Here is a 16,933-nt window from a genome sequence, read left to right on the forward strand (position 1 = left end):
CATTTGAAGTGCTATAAACACTGTAGCAATCGAGGCTATCAAGATTGATCTATCAGAAGTGTTGTTCCCTAGTATAATGTAATATTGATATGTATGTATGTATATGTAATATAATATATATGTAATAATATATATATATATATAGTGTGTAATTGCTATACAGCTCTTGCAATGGAGCAGGTTACACCCATGATGGGTTGCTGAAAGCTCCAATGTTTACTTTATTCTACTAATTTACTAACTAACTAACTGTATTTTTTAAGTTCTGCGCTAGCACCCCGAAGCAACTCTGGCTATGAGCGCCGTACAGACGTGAACACATGGAGAGAGGACAGCAGGAAGTAGTGGGGGACAGGGGGGTTAGTATGCGTCCTGGGTCGACTTGAGGGGGAACTGTGCCGACATTCGCCTGGAAAGTCTTCGGAAAACCCAGGGAAAACCTCGGACAGCGCAGCCGGCAACAGGATTCGAACCCTGTGTCACCTCCCAGTCAGTGTAGTGTTTAAAAAGTAAAAAAAAAAGTAAAAAAAAAAGGGGGGGGGACCTAGTTACAGCAGCGAGTTACCTCGAACTCTGATCTATACATTCACGCGCCAACTATATACGAAGCAGGAACGGGCTTCAAAGCGTCGAGAAACAGCGAAGTGTTTCCCTTCGTTGAAACTTGCCTCGAAGTCCTTCCTTGCGTAACTCGTTCTCCTGGTGCCTTCGCACTGAGGTCGTCACGTGACTTTCTTCTTTGTTACCTTCTACGCGTCTCCTCCCTTCTTTCCACTTTTCCTTTCCACTGTCTTCCGGTCATGCGGCGAGCGAAGTCACGCTTTCTACTTCTTCTTCTTCTTTTTTTTCTGTCAAAGGTCACCCGCAAGATTTATGAATGCATGGTAGTTTTGTACTCTCTCTATCTGCCTTTGTTATTTTACTGCACCCGTTTCATTTCTCTTCTTGGTTGATTTGTCTTGTGCTGTGCCTGGTTGGCGAGAGATGTTGCGTTCTTTTTTCTTCTTCTTCTTCTTTTGGTTTTAGTATCGTGTATGTGGTGCAGAGGTTGAATGCTGCTGAACAGCATGACAGATGAACCGCGTCCGCCGCCATTGAGAGGGACGTTTAGAATGCGAGATTGTTCTTCGGCAGAGTAGGAAAAACGTACGCTTGCGTGAATTGTAATCACTTCGGGACGTAAAAGCGTCGCGTTTATGGCTCAAAAAGCGTGTAGTAGACGTTTATACGGCTCCGTTGTACTCGACTGTCCTGCTGCGGAGCCCAGAACACGGGTTATTGGACGATCTTTATTAGACGGCGTTATCCTACGTTGCAAAAGAAAGGAAAAAGGAAAGAAAGAAAGAAAAAGAAAAGAAGAAGAAGAAAGAGACGCAAACTGTTCGATGTCCGTTCATACCACGACCTATTAGATTATAACGACCATGTCATAATCGGCAACCCCTATGAGGAACTTGTCCGGTGGATCCGCTAGGGGCGCCACTCATCGGCCCGCGCCATCTACATCATGATTGGACAATGGAAATTTGAATTTTGAACGCGCAGAAGCGGACGTTTTTCCTGGGTTTTCCTCAGACGCTTTCAGACATATGTCGGCACAGTTCCCTTAGAAGTCGGCCCAGGACGCACATTCCCCCAGGGCGTGAGTCGTGACGTTGCCCACATACGTGAGGCCGACAACGGCAAGCCCTATCACCACCACCACCACCACCGTACGACTACCGTAGCAGACGACAGCAACAACGCCAATGTGAAAACCCGTAGAATGATGATGATAATCAACTTTAGAAAGAAGCATCTCCCGTGGGACATCCACCGCTTATGCAAAAATGCTAAGGTAAGCAGAAGTACAAAGTATTGCAGAAATTGAGTAAGCAATATAGCCGGGCCGATGAGCAGCGCCACCGCTAGCTTCTAAATGCGGCGCTGGGAAGGGGTGCCTACGACGTGGTCGTTGTAATTAGGTCGTGGTTCATACATATCAAGCACTCAACGTCAAACGCTTTGAGACGCTTCGCTATAAACTGCGGCGGATAAATGTAAGAGAATATCGTTCACGGCGATGTGGATATCAATTCCAAGTCTTACAGCAAGGAGGGTAATATAGACGGGGGTGTAGAAAATGGGTGTAGAAGATCTTGCACATACTTTTTTTTTTTTGTTGCTACACACGAGTAAGTGGCGTCCGCAAACAAAACAACAACAACAAAAAACAACGTGGTATGCTTACCGGTTTAGGCTGCTCACGATAAGGGCCCTGTGATTTTGATAGGCGATTAAATATACGCTCTGACAGGACCTATGTCTATAGGCACTTCACGTTATAACGGGCGCAGTCGTAGTCGATCTGCTTCGGAAGCTGTCGGGGAAATAGTCACTCAATTTCTTTAAAATGTCTATATCTGCGCAACAAAAAAGTATTTTCCCTCTTTACGAAAAAGAGCAACTCGTGAGTGGGCGTATACCGTCGTGGTCAGGTCGCAACCGTGTCCGCACAGTTAAAAAAAAAAAGAAGGACCGGAGGCGCGCTCCTGTAATTTTTTACGCCGCTAGGTAAGATGTATCCTACAATTTGAAACTCCGTCCGAAAAGACACTTGGAAGAAGCGCAAAAGTTCGCACGCCTACTCCCGTATTAGAGCTAGAACGCGCATCAAAAATATAGACCTGCCGCATTTTATTACTATTTTCCACCCTGTTCCGCGATACCTGGAAGTCGCGAGGCTGCGTATACGCGTGTTCCTTTTATTTATATATATTTTTTGTTTCCTTTTCGCGGATAACCCGCATTAACGTTATGGTAAGCACACCACCTCCTTCCCTGTTGTTCGTGTACCTGAAGGTTATACGGCTCGGTAAGGTACATCGACGACTCAGTTATGGCGAGAGAAAAAAAAAAAAAAAAAATGGCGGCCGTTGTCGGTATCATGATCACGGCCTTTATCGTTCTTTAGGCCACACACATCGCCATCTTGTGCTGTTCTGCGTTTCCTTGTCGTTTGTTGTGGCCGCCACTGCACAAGCGGTTCTGCTACATAGTAGCGCTGTAAGGGAGAGGTTGCAAGATGTCCCCGACGATAGGTATCGATCTTTCCGGACGATCAAGTTTCGGTGTTTGGGATGCTATAGTAAGGAAAGTGGTGTTGCGTAATCGACAGGGACCTGAACTGCGTAAAGAACACCTACTAGAGATTTGCGCTACTGATTATTTGTCTTAAATGAGTTAACTACCGAATTACTGACTACGACTTATTGACTTACATAAATAAATGAATTTGCGATCAGAACTATATACAAATGTCGTGTCAAAGCACCTTCACTGCAAGACATGCTCCTGCTCTCTACAAACAGAGCTTCGCCACATAATACGCTATGCAAGGCCAGTCATTGCGCAGAATGGTACCGTTAGCACTTCTGATTTGTGGAGAGCGTGAGGCGTACGCCTTTTTGTGACAACTATAATGCCTGCATAAGTGTCACAAAACGGTCACAAAAGTGTCACAAACGAGCATACTGGGATGATGGTATAGGATAAGAGCATGCTATGCGACGAAGTTCTGTTTTAAACCGCTGTGCTGTCTGGGTGTTTTTCCTAAGCTTACCTCAGAGGATTTCAGACAAATGTCGGCACAGTTCACTGTGAAGTCGGCCCAAGTCACATCGGATTATGCACATAATAGAACACAAGGCACGCACAATAGGCACTTTCAGAATACAGTACCCAAGCGGTTTGGCTTGTAGGGTACACTCTAAAAACAAAACTGCACCGCATAGCACGCTCCTAGCCAGAAAACGAGAGGCGTACGCCATTTTTGTGGCAATTATGAACCCCGTAATGCCACAAAATTGGCGTACGCCCCCTGTTTTCAGCAAAAAAAAGTGGAAAGAACGATGTCACTCTGGATGATGGTTGGCTAGGAGCGTGTGGTGAAGTTCTGTTTCAAGAGCGTACCCTGTACCCCGAGCCGCTTGGGTACTTATTCTGAAACTGCCTATCGTGCGTGCCTTGGCGTTCCCTCATGCATAACCTAACATCATCACAATGTTTATTTCATTGGTGTCTCCAAGCACCGCAGTACCCTACATTCTAAAACGGCCCATTTTGCGTGCCCTAGCGTTCCCTCATGCATATAACTCAATGTCATTACAACGTTTATATCTTTGGGGCCTCCACGCGCTCCGAGTACCCAATTTTAAAGCTCTCTCAAATGTTTCCTTATTTACCGTGCACGTCTCGTGTTCTTCTGAAGCGCTGGCCTTCCTCGTGGCCTGCCTTACACCCTTTTCTTCGCTGGACGTTCTGTCTTCTTTTCCTTGTTATTACAGCGCACGGGAGTTACAATCGCGGAAACACGGTATCCTTCATAGCTATCCGGCCTTGGCGTTCATAAACAACCGTCGGTGAGTGTGATGTTTGAAGGTTGAACTTGTTCTTTCTTCGCTATGTTCCAGCAACACACTCATGCCAAGAGTATATGCACTTGAGCTCTATATACCGAGAGACGAAGCAGCTGTTCCAAACCGCAATGAAACGATGAAATCATATGCGCTACTTTTTGGTGGTATAGCCAAGGTCATTCTGGAGACTAGGAGGTAGTGAGTTCGAATCCTACCACCGGCTGTGCTGTCTGAGGCTTTCCCTGGGTTTTCCGGAGACTTTTCAGGCGAATGTCGGCACAGTTCGCCCTGAAGTCGGCCCAGGACGCATACTAGCCTCCCTGTCCCCCACTCCTTCCTGCTGTCCTCTCTCCATCTGTCCACATCTGTACGCCTCTCATAGCCACAGTTGCTTCGCTGCGCTAACATAGAACTAAAAAAAAAAAATGCGATACTTTGTAATACTTGCGTCGGAGGTGCTGGGAATTCGTCTCGAAATAGTAATTCGTTCTCGTCGACATTGTTATGTGTGCAGGCTTTGGCTACAACCTATATACAAGTCGCAGATTTGCCATGTTTGCTCATTTGTGTAATTAACCCGGTGAAACTGTGGTGTGCAAAATGTCGAGAAACATAGTCCGAATGTCTTGTTTGCAAGCTTGGCCTATTCCGAATAAAATTCGGATACATGACCTTAAGTTCCATATACTGTATTTCAAATACATTGGTGGCACCGCTGGAAAGCATTGGGGAGATTTCTTTTTTTTTTTTTTTTCTAAAAGGACAGAAAGCAAAAAGAAAAGACTATACACACCCGAATTTGGGCATTTATTTTCTAGTTTAAATATTACAACAGCGAAAAAAAAAAAGAAAGAAAAAAAGATCGTTCGCAACGGAATAGATGCCTGTAAACATTCCCCGAAGTTCCGGAAAAATAACTGCCGAAAACCGTAATTGTAGCTACCGCTGCAAATACGTAAAATATGCACCAAAACTAGATAAATAACAAACAAAAAGCGAAAAAATATATGAAACTAAATAGGGGACCAGTGTTGCTAGATCCTGCTTTTCTCTCTGCCATTTCTGTATATTTTTTGCGTAAAAGGCGAAAAAAAAAAAAAGAAACAGAGAGAGCTTTCATGTGCTAATATCTATAACTAGTACAAGACTTCCGCAGACCCAACAAGCAGGCCAGAACTGGAGGGAATGGGAGGTCAGCCGAAACCGCACCCAAGAAACTCGCACGCCACAGCACTCCATGTATAGGTCGGTGTATCTAACGAAGCTTGAAGAACTTGGTGCTTTATTGGCCAGCATCCAAGGTTATCTAACATTTATAGAAAGACAGATTATCCAATCTATCAAGGCTTGACCGGAGATGTCTACTAGTCGGCAAGCCAGACCGCGGTCTCTGCTAACTTCTCCTTTCTCATAACAAACAAACAAATAAACGAGACATTTTGCTGAGCTTGTCACCAGGACATCCACGCGTAGAAACAAACGTCTGAAGCGCTTGTTTTTACTGGAGCTGGAACATTCCTACCTGTCCTTATCGACTCTTATGCTGTTGTTTTTTTGTTGTAGACAGGACAAGGACATGCGTGATGCCACAATACATCCTGTGTAAGGAATGTGACGTCATAGACAGGACACTCTGATACATCTGATGGGGACGCCAACTGCGTTTTTGGACTACCTATAGGTCTGTCATCTCTTGTTGTACAGATAGCTATCAAAGGGCATGAAAAGCTCGGAAGGCCGCGTTGGTTATAGAAACAGGGGCGGTGGAAGGGGGGGGGGGGATTAGAGGGGTTATAGACCCCCGAATTTGTGGAGGGGGCGCGAAATTCCCGTGGAGGTGTGGCGCCGAAGTGTTATCTCAGGTGCCGTATACGAATAACATGCCATAAACTCCTTTTTTTCTTTGCCTTTTTGGAACCCGGGCATGAACTAGTGGTGGCGTGGGGGGGGGGGGGGAGATGGAAGAGGGCGCCAGTTTGGATCTGGGGTCCTCCTGAATTCAGGACGTGGCGCCGCCCCTTATATAGAAACATATAAAATAAATAGAATTCTGTTTAAGGAACCCACTTAATCAAAATCAGCTTGACTCGGAGAGCGCACACTCTCAAAACAGAACTTTCGTTCTTTCCCCGATTTGTTGAAAACGGGAGGCGAACGCCTTTTTTTTTACACTTATGCAGTTACGTTATTTCTCATTTGTCGCAAAAGGGGCGTACGCCCCACACTTTCCACAAATCGGGAGTGACAATATGGTATCATTCTGCGCGATATAGTTGGCCTTATCAGCGTGTTATGTGCATGGAATGAGTTCAGTTTTAAGAGTGCACCTCTGGTCAAGCATCATTCGGAAATAAACACCGTAGTTCTGATAACCAGTTAGTGATAACTCCATAACTGATAACCCATACCCATATTCTGATGACCCATATAACTTTTAAAACAGAGCTTCACCACATAACACGCTGAAGGCCAACCATGCATGGAACGATACCTTCATCACTCTTGATTTGTGAAAAGCCCGTACGCCTTTTTGTGACAACTTTCGCGACTGCACAAGTGTCACAAAAAGGCGTACGGCTCCCGTTTTCGAAGATGTTGTTCGGGATATGACGCTTGGCTCGGAGCGTAATGTTATGCGTTGAAATTCTGTTTCAAGAGTGTATACCATTACTGGTTGAAGTCGTTGCTATGCCGTTGCTATGCCGATTTCTGCTTGACAGGCACCGCCTTGACCCGCCGAGGTGTACGCTTATGAGCCTGGGAGTGTTCCTGTCAGATGCATTGACTTATTTACGCTCTTCCAACATCGCTAATAGAAGAAAGTGGCACTCCTTATAAAACGTCACGGTTGAGAGGCATTACATTGATAAGACGCCGTCGGGGGGTATGCACAGGAGTCAGCGTACTATGCTACTCCGACCTTGTTGCCGAATAAGAGCAAGGAATGGTAACCGAAATAACGGCTGCAAACCTTACCGTGAAGCAACAGGCAGGCGGTTTGTATTGACGGAGTAATTTAAAAGTTTGCTGCTGACGAACCGAATCTGTAACAAGTTATATGTACGTGACGGAACACTCCAATTTTTTTTTTTTTTTTAATTTGCATGCAAAGTGGATGGGGAGAAGGTCTTGAGGGAAATAATCCCCAATTCATCATCCGACAGTGATCTACATATTTTAGACTTTGTCATCTTTATTGTCGATTGATTGATTGATTGATTGAAAAATAGAAAATATAGAGATTATTTTATTATTTCTTTATATTGCGATTCGGTGCACTGCAGTGATTTTGTGGCTATGTATGCCCGTTCTTTCGTTTTAGTGAGACAATTGAAGCTGCTTTTGCTCCGGAACGCGGTTTTCAAAAAGTATGTATACTACGGAAAGAGACAAGGCCACATCCAATAAAGTTACAGCTACACAATGCACCAGCTAGCTTACCTTACTTTGTAGTTACTTGTAGTTATTTTGTAGTGGTAGCTAGTTACTTGTGTGTTAATATAATTATCTTAATAAAATATTCTAAACAGCTTACCTTATTCTACTTTGTTCATCAAAAAATATTATCACACAGCAATAAAAAAGAAAATGCTGCCGTACGTGTGGTACATATTGTCTTCATCGCACACTCATTTTATCATATGCACTGCTTTGCGTTTGCCTGTTTTCTGATTAATATATCGCAATATGGCTGTGTACTTCTGTCACATCCCCATTTTTTTTTCTTTATTCACATCACAACACATCACACTTCTGTCACGATGACGATATCGCTCGCAGCAGAAAAGGAGATTATGTCTAACGATGATAAGCAGACATGCACCTTATGTTGGCAGTTCACCTCTTATAAACCCAACACGCGACTGAGAATTCTAAATATTTGTAATTTGCTAGCAAAATTGCGGTAAAAGGGCAGAGTGACGTCTGGTGATAAATGAGTCGCCAATTCTTCAGGCAACAATGATCTATGTTCCCGAGAATGATTTGCTACTCCTGATGGCTACGTAGCCGACTATTTTTTTTTTTTTTTTCGTTGTAGGCCCAGTGTTATGCGCATGCAACGTAGTTTTACCGCCATGCTTGCCATACGAGCAATGCTCCGTTGATGGCAACTTCGACACATAGTGTTGCTCGTATAGTTTTCAAAGTAAAATATCTAGGAAAGAAAGAAACTGTGAGAGCAATTGTGACGAAAATTGTGACGTAAGCATACTGAGGGCTCAGGCTATGGAACTCATCATTTATTTTGATTGATTGATTGCGTGTCTATACTCTTAAAACAAAGCTTCACCACATAGCACGCTGAAGGCCAACCATTATACAGAGTGTTACCTCTATCACTCTTGATTTGTGGAAAGCGCGGGGTGTACGCCTTTTTGTGACAATTAACATTTCTGCATAACTCTCATAATAAACGGTGGTGATGGTTGGCTAGGAGCGTGCTATGTGGCGATGTTAATTTTTGAGAGTGTACACCCTAAAAACAGAGCTTCACCGCATAGCACGCTGTGCGCCAACCATTTCCGCGAATGATAGGGTTATCGCTTCCGATACGAGAAGAGAGAGGGGCGTACGCCTTTTTGTGGCAATTTGGATATAGAGTAATCGCCACAAAAAGGCGTACGCCTCTCTCTCTCCTCGAATCAGACGCGATAATCCTCTTAAATTCGCGCTTAAATTCTCTTAAATTAAAATCCTCTCCCTCGTGGCAATGGTTGCTGCACAGCGTGCTATATACGGTGAAGTTATATTTTTAGAGCGTATACCTTTAAATCATCTTTCACTCTTAAAAATGAACTTCCCCTCATAGCACGCTCCTAGCCAACCATTATCTCGAATGATATCGTTATCTACCATGATTTGTTGAAAACAGGGGGCGTACGCCATTTCTGTGACACTTATGCTGTTCAAAATTGTCACAGAAAAGGCGTACGCCCCGTGTTTTCAACAAATCAGGGCAGATAACGATATCATTCGAGATAATGGTTGGCTAGGAGCGTGCTACGCGGTGAAGTTCATTTTTAAGAGTGTTGTCACGAAGGCCACAGCCCTCGGGATCAGCACAAGCCGTGTAAGCACACGACAGAAACGAAGTTCAGGATCGTCCAAATATGCAGAAGAGAGTCATTTCCAAAGAATGCGCTCCCCGTGGTGAGTCAATGAAGTGTACGTAGAGACCATCATCAGCCTGTCCCCCCCACTCGATGGCGCAGCACCAGCAGATGGCGTGCCCCACCCTGCGAGGAGGAGGAGGGGGGGAGGGGGTGCTGATCACTGATGAATGGGACATTGCCTCTACCTTCCGATTGTTCCGCCGCATTTATTCGCGAATTCCCCGGACACAAACTCATTGGGTATGGACCCCACGCGACAACGTAGTTTCCGTAAACCTTCTCCTCCGAGCACAATCGAGGTGACGGACGGCAGCACAGCGGGGGTGTCTGTCGGGCGCGGAACAACGGGCACAACGCAGGAATGTTTGCGTAATCGTGATTTTTTTAAATGTTTTTTTTGTTTGTTTTTTTAACGATACGGGGTTACTGTGGAGGACTTCAGTGTCGAGATTTTTTTTTTTTTTTTTGCGGTCTTGCACAATGGAAGGAGTACGGAGCTGTAAATATACGCTCTTGTTGTTCATGTTCCGCACACTTTTAAAACACAAGCTCACAACGTAAGGCGCTGAAGGGCACGATTGCGCAAGAGTGATGCCATTTATCGCTCCTGATTTTGTGGAGTGCGTTGTGCGTACGCCTTTTCGTGACAATTAACGTAACTGCGTAAGTGTCACAAAAATAGTTCCGTTTTAAGAGTGTTGGGTGGAAGGCAATAAAGGAGAAATGCACAATCCTTGTCCCCCCGCCAAAAAAAAGAAACAATAAAATAAAAATAAAAATGAACAAAAATGATTCACTTTTTCTAGAAGGTGCCATCTCGGATTATTAGCGGAGAGTCAAGTACCTTCACCTTTTCTTGCTTGCTCTTCGGTTGTAAATCCGCGTTTCATCCTTCGTACGTATTGTTCATCCAAATCCCTTTCATCCCAAATATCGTCGCTGAATTTATGTTACAATAAACGATGTGTGTTTACGTCGTTTACGCGACTCTCTCGCAAAATCACATGCATCGTGAGGTGGTGGTGGTAGCGTGCTATTTCCGAGCGATCTGCATGCCTGGCTATAGCGGCATATTGCTCGCATCGTGAGGGGCGACGCAAGTTCACTTTGTGGCGACTTTGGGTACCCACGCAAGTTTCGATAAAATAGCGTGTTCTCCAAAACGCAACGCACGCATTGGGTTCTGCATGCCATGGCCGTCTGCAGTGATGACGACGAATTTAATTTGATTCATTCGGAATTTCATTTCACTCATTCGAAAATGCAGTCATTCATTTCATTTCATTTCCGAATTTCATTTCCGCCGAATTTCATTTCATTGATGCCGCAAAGCGTCTTCAATACCCTTCTCTGAAAACTCTCCATTATTGATAGAATTGCACAGTTCTCCCTGAAGTTGGTCCTGGACGCATGCTAACCCCCCTGTCCTCCTTCCTGCTATCCTCTCTCCATCTGTCCACATCTGTACACCGCTTGTAGCCACAGTTGCTACGCGGCGCAAACACGGAATAAAAAAAATAATGATAGAATTGAGGCGACATAACCTGTACACAGTAAGCAAAAAAAAAAAGTTAGACAGTACCCAAAGAATGGAGTACCCAAGCTGCATTGGGGCTGAAAAGAAATAAGGAGTCGTCACTGCGCATTGCGCAAGAGAGTGTTTGGATTCTGAACGTGCACAGTGATAACAGCTTACTTCTTTGGGTCCCCAAAAGCGCTTGGGTATAGCCGTATACCTTATACGTTCTAAAGGCTTCTATTACTTCGACACTCTATATTTATCTTTGTTCCTCGTCGCCTCCTGTTTTCGTGCTCGCGGGGACGCGCCTTCCTGTTATCGCATAACGAAAGAAAGGAGCAAGATAACAACAAGGTGCGTGGGACAAGTGGGACACATTTATTTGGACGGGAAGAGACATCGGATAGACATTATCGTCTCCCACGATCTAGCTCTCGCTCGTTCGGTGTGAAAGACAGCCCCTACTATACACCTTCTGTTGTTCGACGTCAAGCAGGCTTTCTCCCCCCTGGACGATTGTTTACCCTGCTTCTCTTCTAGACAGGCAGATGTGATAGTGAGCACCTCATTTGTACTATCACTGATTGTACTGATCACTGAACAGTATCAAGTTGTTTTTTTTCGCTCTCTCTCTTTGTGCGAATCGGATTATTAGCATTGAAGGAGAGAGCGAAATTATTCTGTGTTAGCGCCGCGAGGCAACAGTGGCTTTGAGCGGCGTACAGAATAGGACAGATGGAGAGAGGACAGCAGGAAGGAGTGGGGGACAAGGGGGTTAGTATGCGTCCTGGACCGACTTCAGGGGGAGCTGTGCCGTCATTCGTCTGGCAAGTCTTCGGAAAACCCAGGGAAAACCTGAGACAACACAGCCGGTGGTATAGGGTTCGAACCCCCCCCCCCCCCTGTCTTCTGCACGACCTTGAGCGAAATTCGTAGCTTTCGTAGTAGATAGTGTAACTTGCGACTTGATGAGACGTAATAATGACAGTATATGGTGATATAATGATGATAAAGAAATGCGACAGTGCGTCAGGAAAAAATCGAGTTTCCATTTTATTTTTTCCTTAAAACCAACCAACCAACCAAAAAATCGAGTCCCGAGTGGCTCGGGACTAACATCTCCATTTTTTGTTTTGTTTTACAAATCAGTCAATCAATAAATCGAGGCCGGTCGCACATACAGGATGGGAAGTAACCCGGAATCGAATATAGGCACCATTTCTGCGATTTTTCAACCGGTCCGGTCCAGTTGAGTCCGATTACATGCATAATTTTCCTGTCACCTTAGTATAGGGTTGATAGATTAAGGAACCTTTTAAATTTGCGCCAATTTATTTCTAAATGTATCAATTCAGTTGAGAAGTCGCTCATTGACACTGCAGCGCCGCAGTGTCTTCCACAGAATCGCCTCGAAGGGAGGGCGACGAAAAATATGAAAAAAAAAAAAAAAAAAAAGAACAGAGATATGGAAAGTTTCGTGGGCGTTTAAAAATTGTAACATTTACACAACGCGTGTCTCGATAGTCACAAGAGGCCCGCATAATCTCACGTTCTCCCTATATAGATTCAGATTGTATATAACTCTCATTCCGGGGTTTTTGATCTGTACAGCGGTGACTTATTTGGCGTCGTACGCCAACTTGGATGCCTCCTTTATGATGGGTCATAAGCTAAGCCAGTTGATGCCTCGCAATCTATATAGTTTGTCTTTTGTCGCAGTTTTTATGATTTTGTTTTATTTTACGTAATGATGGTGTTCTAATTAATTTATTTGTGTTTATTGTTTATATGGCGCACCATTAGGGAGGCCCTGTGGCCATTCATGGGCACCAGGAAAACAGGAATAAAATAAAAATAAATAAAATAACGTTTAGCGGTGATTTCTCAAGCATATGAAATAAGAAAGCTAAAAAAAATCACTCAAAAATAAAAATAAGAAAAACGTTGCGAGTTTCGTAGTGAATGACGTGGCGAAACTCCCAAATTGCGACGACAAGAAAATCCGCAGAGTCCGAATAAAAACCTGCATTAAAAGGGCAGCCTAGCGTGCCACCTCACGGAGAGAACTTTCATGAAGAAACCGTTCTCCTGTTATATATATATATATATATATATATATATAAAGAAGGGGCAAAAGCCATTAAAAAAATAAGTAAATGATGCTAGACGTGTTTGAAATTCAAACTTACAGATTAAAATGGCTTCTATGGCTGCACGTGCTGTCGCATCGTTCAATTAGTATATATATAGGACAAATAGGTTAATATATCAGACGGCTACGAAGTTGAATAAAAGTGAAATAATAAGACTTGGACTACAGATTACAGGAACGTTAACAAAAACTTTTATTCAATGAGCAATTTAACACATAGACTAAAAAAGAATGGTCGACGTTTCGACAGTGGCACTGTCTTCGTCAGGACAAAAGACTTTTGTCCTGACGAAGACCATTAAATAAATTAGTTTTTGTTAACGTTCCTGTAATCTGTAGTCCAAGTCTTATTATTTCACTTATATATATATATATATATATATATATAACTGCTTTCGGATCAGCTGATCGAGAATTCTTCATCCGGGCGGTGTGCACACGCACGAGGAGTCCAAAATGGCGGAGGGCATACGAGGGAACAAGAGCAGTTTGTCGGCCGACAACGTGACAAGGGTTCCCCTGGGGCTGTCACGAAGCTCGCAGCCTCCCAAGAGTGCACACTCGCCAGGCTTATCTTCGCCGCGGCGGTGGCTTCCTTGTTTTCCCCTTGGCGGCGTCAGAGAAAGACAAAGACGTCGTCGTCTGCGTGTCAGCCGTATATATATATACTATACACTCTTTGACGGTACGCCACCTGTCGCCGGTGCGTGAGGATTCCTGTAGGAAGACGTATGTTCAGCGAACGCGGGAAGTACTCAACGTGTCAGGCAAAATTAATGCAGCCTGCTTCTACTGGCAGACAGACTTGGAGATATCTTGAGCACCGTACTCCAAATACTGTATCTTAAATGCTTTTGATGGTATCTTAGTATCCTACTGAGTGCGCTTCGTGAAAAGTATTTGTACTGTAATTAAAATAGTACTTTTTTTTCCATTATTTAGTACATAGTACTCTAATAAACCTCTCCTCGAGGAACGTCATCTTGACGTTCGTAGACAGACTGAAACCGAAACAAATCGGAATGGGAGGGCTGGGTTCCACGAATGGGCACTTGTCCGCTGCCTCCTATTGAAAGAAAAGTAGGACCGAAGGTCGCGTCCCTCTCAGGGACCACCGTAATCCCCTCAAGATCGTGGCTTCCGGGCGCGACCTTGTTAATTCGCCGCTAACTTGGAGCGTAGTTCAACTCTACCAAATTGGTGGCGCTGTCAAACACTATGACGTCATTTGTTTACAAACAGGGAGAGGTCTATTACTCTTTCCTTTTTGTCGAATATTCAGATGGGCATTCTTTTCTCTTTCTCTCTCTCTCTCTCTTTTCCGCACCTGACAACAGTTGACTTTTCCAGGCCGTTTCAAAGGAAGTTCACGCTGTTATCATTTGACTCGAAACACCACGTGTGTTTTGAAATTAAACTGGGCTCTCAAGAAACGTTTTGCGAAGGAAGAGAGGACGGTTATCGGAAGAGCACTTCGAAATGCAGCTACTATACTGCGTGCAAATAAAGCGTATGTCTAATTTGCGGGCATATTTTGACACTTTTGTGGATGTTTATTTTTTGAGTGTCTTATAAGTATCTTAAATACTGTTCATAGTATTTTCTACTCTATTCTAAATACTTTCATTTCTAACTATCTTTACTATATTTTAAGTACTTTTTTTGTGGTGTGTCTTCTACATGTCTGCTGGTAGATCTAGTAGTTGAAGGTGTAGTTGTGTTCCAGCTAAGAACAGCATCTCGGGTGCTGGAGGGGAACTTTATAACGTATCTTTATTACATTTAAAGGGACATTAAGGTGCCGCGGTGAGCGTAGAATTATAACAAAATTTGGTGCACGGCTTGTGCCGATGCATTTCTTGCGGCCAGTTTCGTAACACCAATAGAGCAACTAGAAGATCTGGAGCACATTCTTCTTCATTGCCTACACTACCAACCTTACCGCACTCTCCGGGTCTCTTAATCAGCTGGACTATCGCCCCCTCTCTCTATCAAAATTCCTTGGCACCTGGCCAAATCGAGCCCACCAACGCTCTGTCCTCGAAGCTCTTTTGACATTTTTTGGACACCATAGGACTTCGATGCTTATTGTGAAGGGGCTCATTATTTCATTCCCCACATCACCACCAGCGATGGGGTAGAGCATCGCCCCTGACGATGAAACTCCCCATTCCTCTCATCTTAAAAATAAAGTTGTTGTTCCAATCCACGGGCACCAAGGCTTTATTTTGAGGCCCGCTACAACTACTCTATAGGCAACAGTCCAGTTCGTTTTTTTTTGTTTTTTTTTGTAGCAGGCTCCTGTGTTTTGTAGGAGCCACCGTCTTCATATTTTTCTTCTCTAATTCTAACCTAGTCTAATCTAATCTAACTTGTTTCCGTGGGAGGGAATCTCTGGATTCCTGCCCCTCTATTGCCGAGCGATCTACCAGCACGTGTAGCGGCATGTTTCGCGGGGGGGAGGGGGGGCAATAGCCCGTCCTGGGACGACTTCACAGGGAACTGTTCCGACATGTGCCCTACAGCGTCTGAGAGAAACAGAGCTTCATCACAAAACGAGCCCATTTAGACGAACATCATCCTGAATGACACCGTTATCGGCCCTGATTGGTTCAAAATGGGAGGCGTACGCCTTTTTGTGTGTGTGTGTGTGTGACACTTATGCAGTCATGATAATTCTCGCGAGACAGCGTACGCCCTGCGTTTATAGCTCACTCCTAAAAATAACTTCGCCGCATAGCACGCTCTTGCCCAGCCATCGTCGCCAACGACATCATCCTCTCCCGTGATTTGTGGAAAGTGGGAAACGTACACCTTTTTGGTGGCCCTTATGCAGCAACGTCAACTGTCACAAAAAAAGGCGTACGCCCCGCGGTGAGTACAAATCAGGAGCGACAACGGTACCATTCAGTCTTAAAAATGAACTTCACCACATAGCACGCTCCTAGCCAACCATCTGCCCGAGTGACATCATTCTCTCCCCTGATTTTGTAGAAAACGGGAGCCGTGTACGCCTTTTTGTGACACTTATACATAAATGTTCATTGTCACAAAAAAGGCGTACGCCCCGCACTTTCCACAAATCAAGAGCGATCGAGGTATCGTTCTGTCCAACGGTTGGCCCTTCGGCGTGCTACGCGGTGAAGCTTCGTTCTAAGCGTGTTCTGTGCAACGGTTTGGCCCTCACCGTGTTATGTAGGGAAGCCCGCTTTAAGCGCGAGCTCAACGCGTCGTTACAAACGCGTCGTTGGCGCAGCCCTTTTTCGGCCAAGTCATCATTCCTCGAGCAGTAGTAGTCTGTATTAACGTGCGTGCTCGCATATTTAGAGGGAAAAACTGAGAGCGCTCCCATTCTCCTCCTTATCCCGAAGAGAAGGACACGGGGGAGCAGTTCTTCCGTATGCGCCCGGGAAGGTCCCGTAATCCCGAGTAATCCCGGACGGAACCCGTTCCTCGGCCTTTCCTTCCAGCCGGCCGAGCACATTCACTTCTCCCTCTGACGAGTCAGCGCCTCTTTCCCTCCTCCTCTACCTTATATATAGTACGCGCTAAAATGGTGTGTGTGAGAGAGAGATTGAGAAGGACGGTTAGACAAATGACTAGGCTTATATCATCGGATCCACTCTGTGTATACGCTGGTGGCACTCCTCGAAATACTATATATCCTTGATCTATACGTCACTTTCTTATATATATGCTAAGCCATAGGTGGGGAAGTTACTTTTATTTGGTAGTGCACTACCGTTACTCA

General features: G+C 44.6%; 1 protein-coding gene and 1 long non-coding RNA gene across 5 annotated transcripts in view; one reads left to right on the forward strand and one right to left on the reverse strand.

Annotated features, from left to right (window-relative positions):
* LOC135370634 (uncharacterized) overlaps window positions 1–7,807 on the forward strand; it is a 61,967-nt gene extending 54,160 nt beyond the window's left edge. For both annotated transcript variants that reach the window (XR_010415404.1, XR_010415405.1), the window contains 2 exons: window positions 5,961–6,078; window positions 7,720–7,807. This is a non-coding gene — a long non-coding RNA (uncharacterized LOC135370634). The remainder of the gene's footprint in view (window positions 1–5,960; window positions 6,079–7,719) is intronic.
* LOC135370633 (LIM/homeobox protein Lhx1-like) overlaps window positions 1–16,933 on the reverse strand; it is a 121,697-nt gene that overhangs the window by 46,863 nt on the left and 57,901 nt on the right. The gene's annotated exons all lie outside the window — the stretch shown is intronic.

Source organism: Ornithodoros turicata, chromosome 10 (assembly GCF_037126465.1).
Source record: "Ornithodoros turicata isolate Travis chromosome 10, ASM3712646v1, whole genome shotgun sequence".
Lineage (NCBI taxonomy): Eukaryota > Metazoa > Arthropoda > Arachnida > Ixodida > Argasidae > Ornithodoros > Ornithodoros turicata.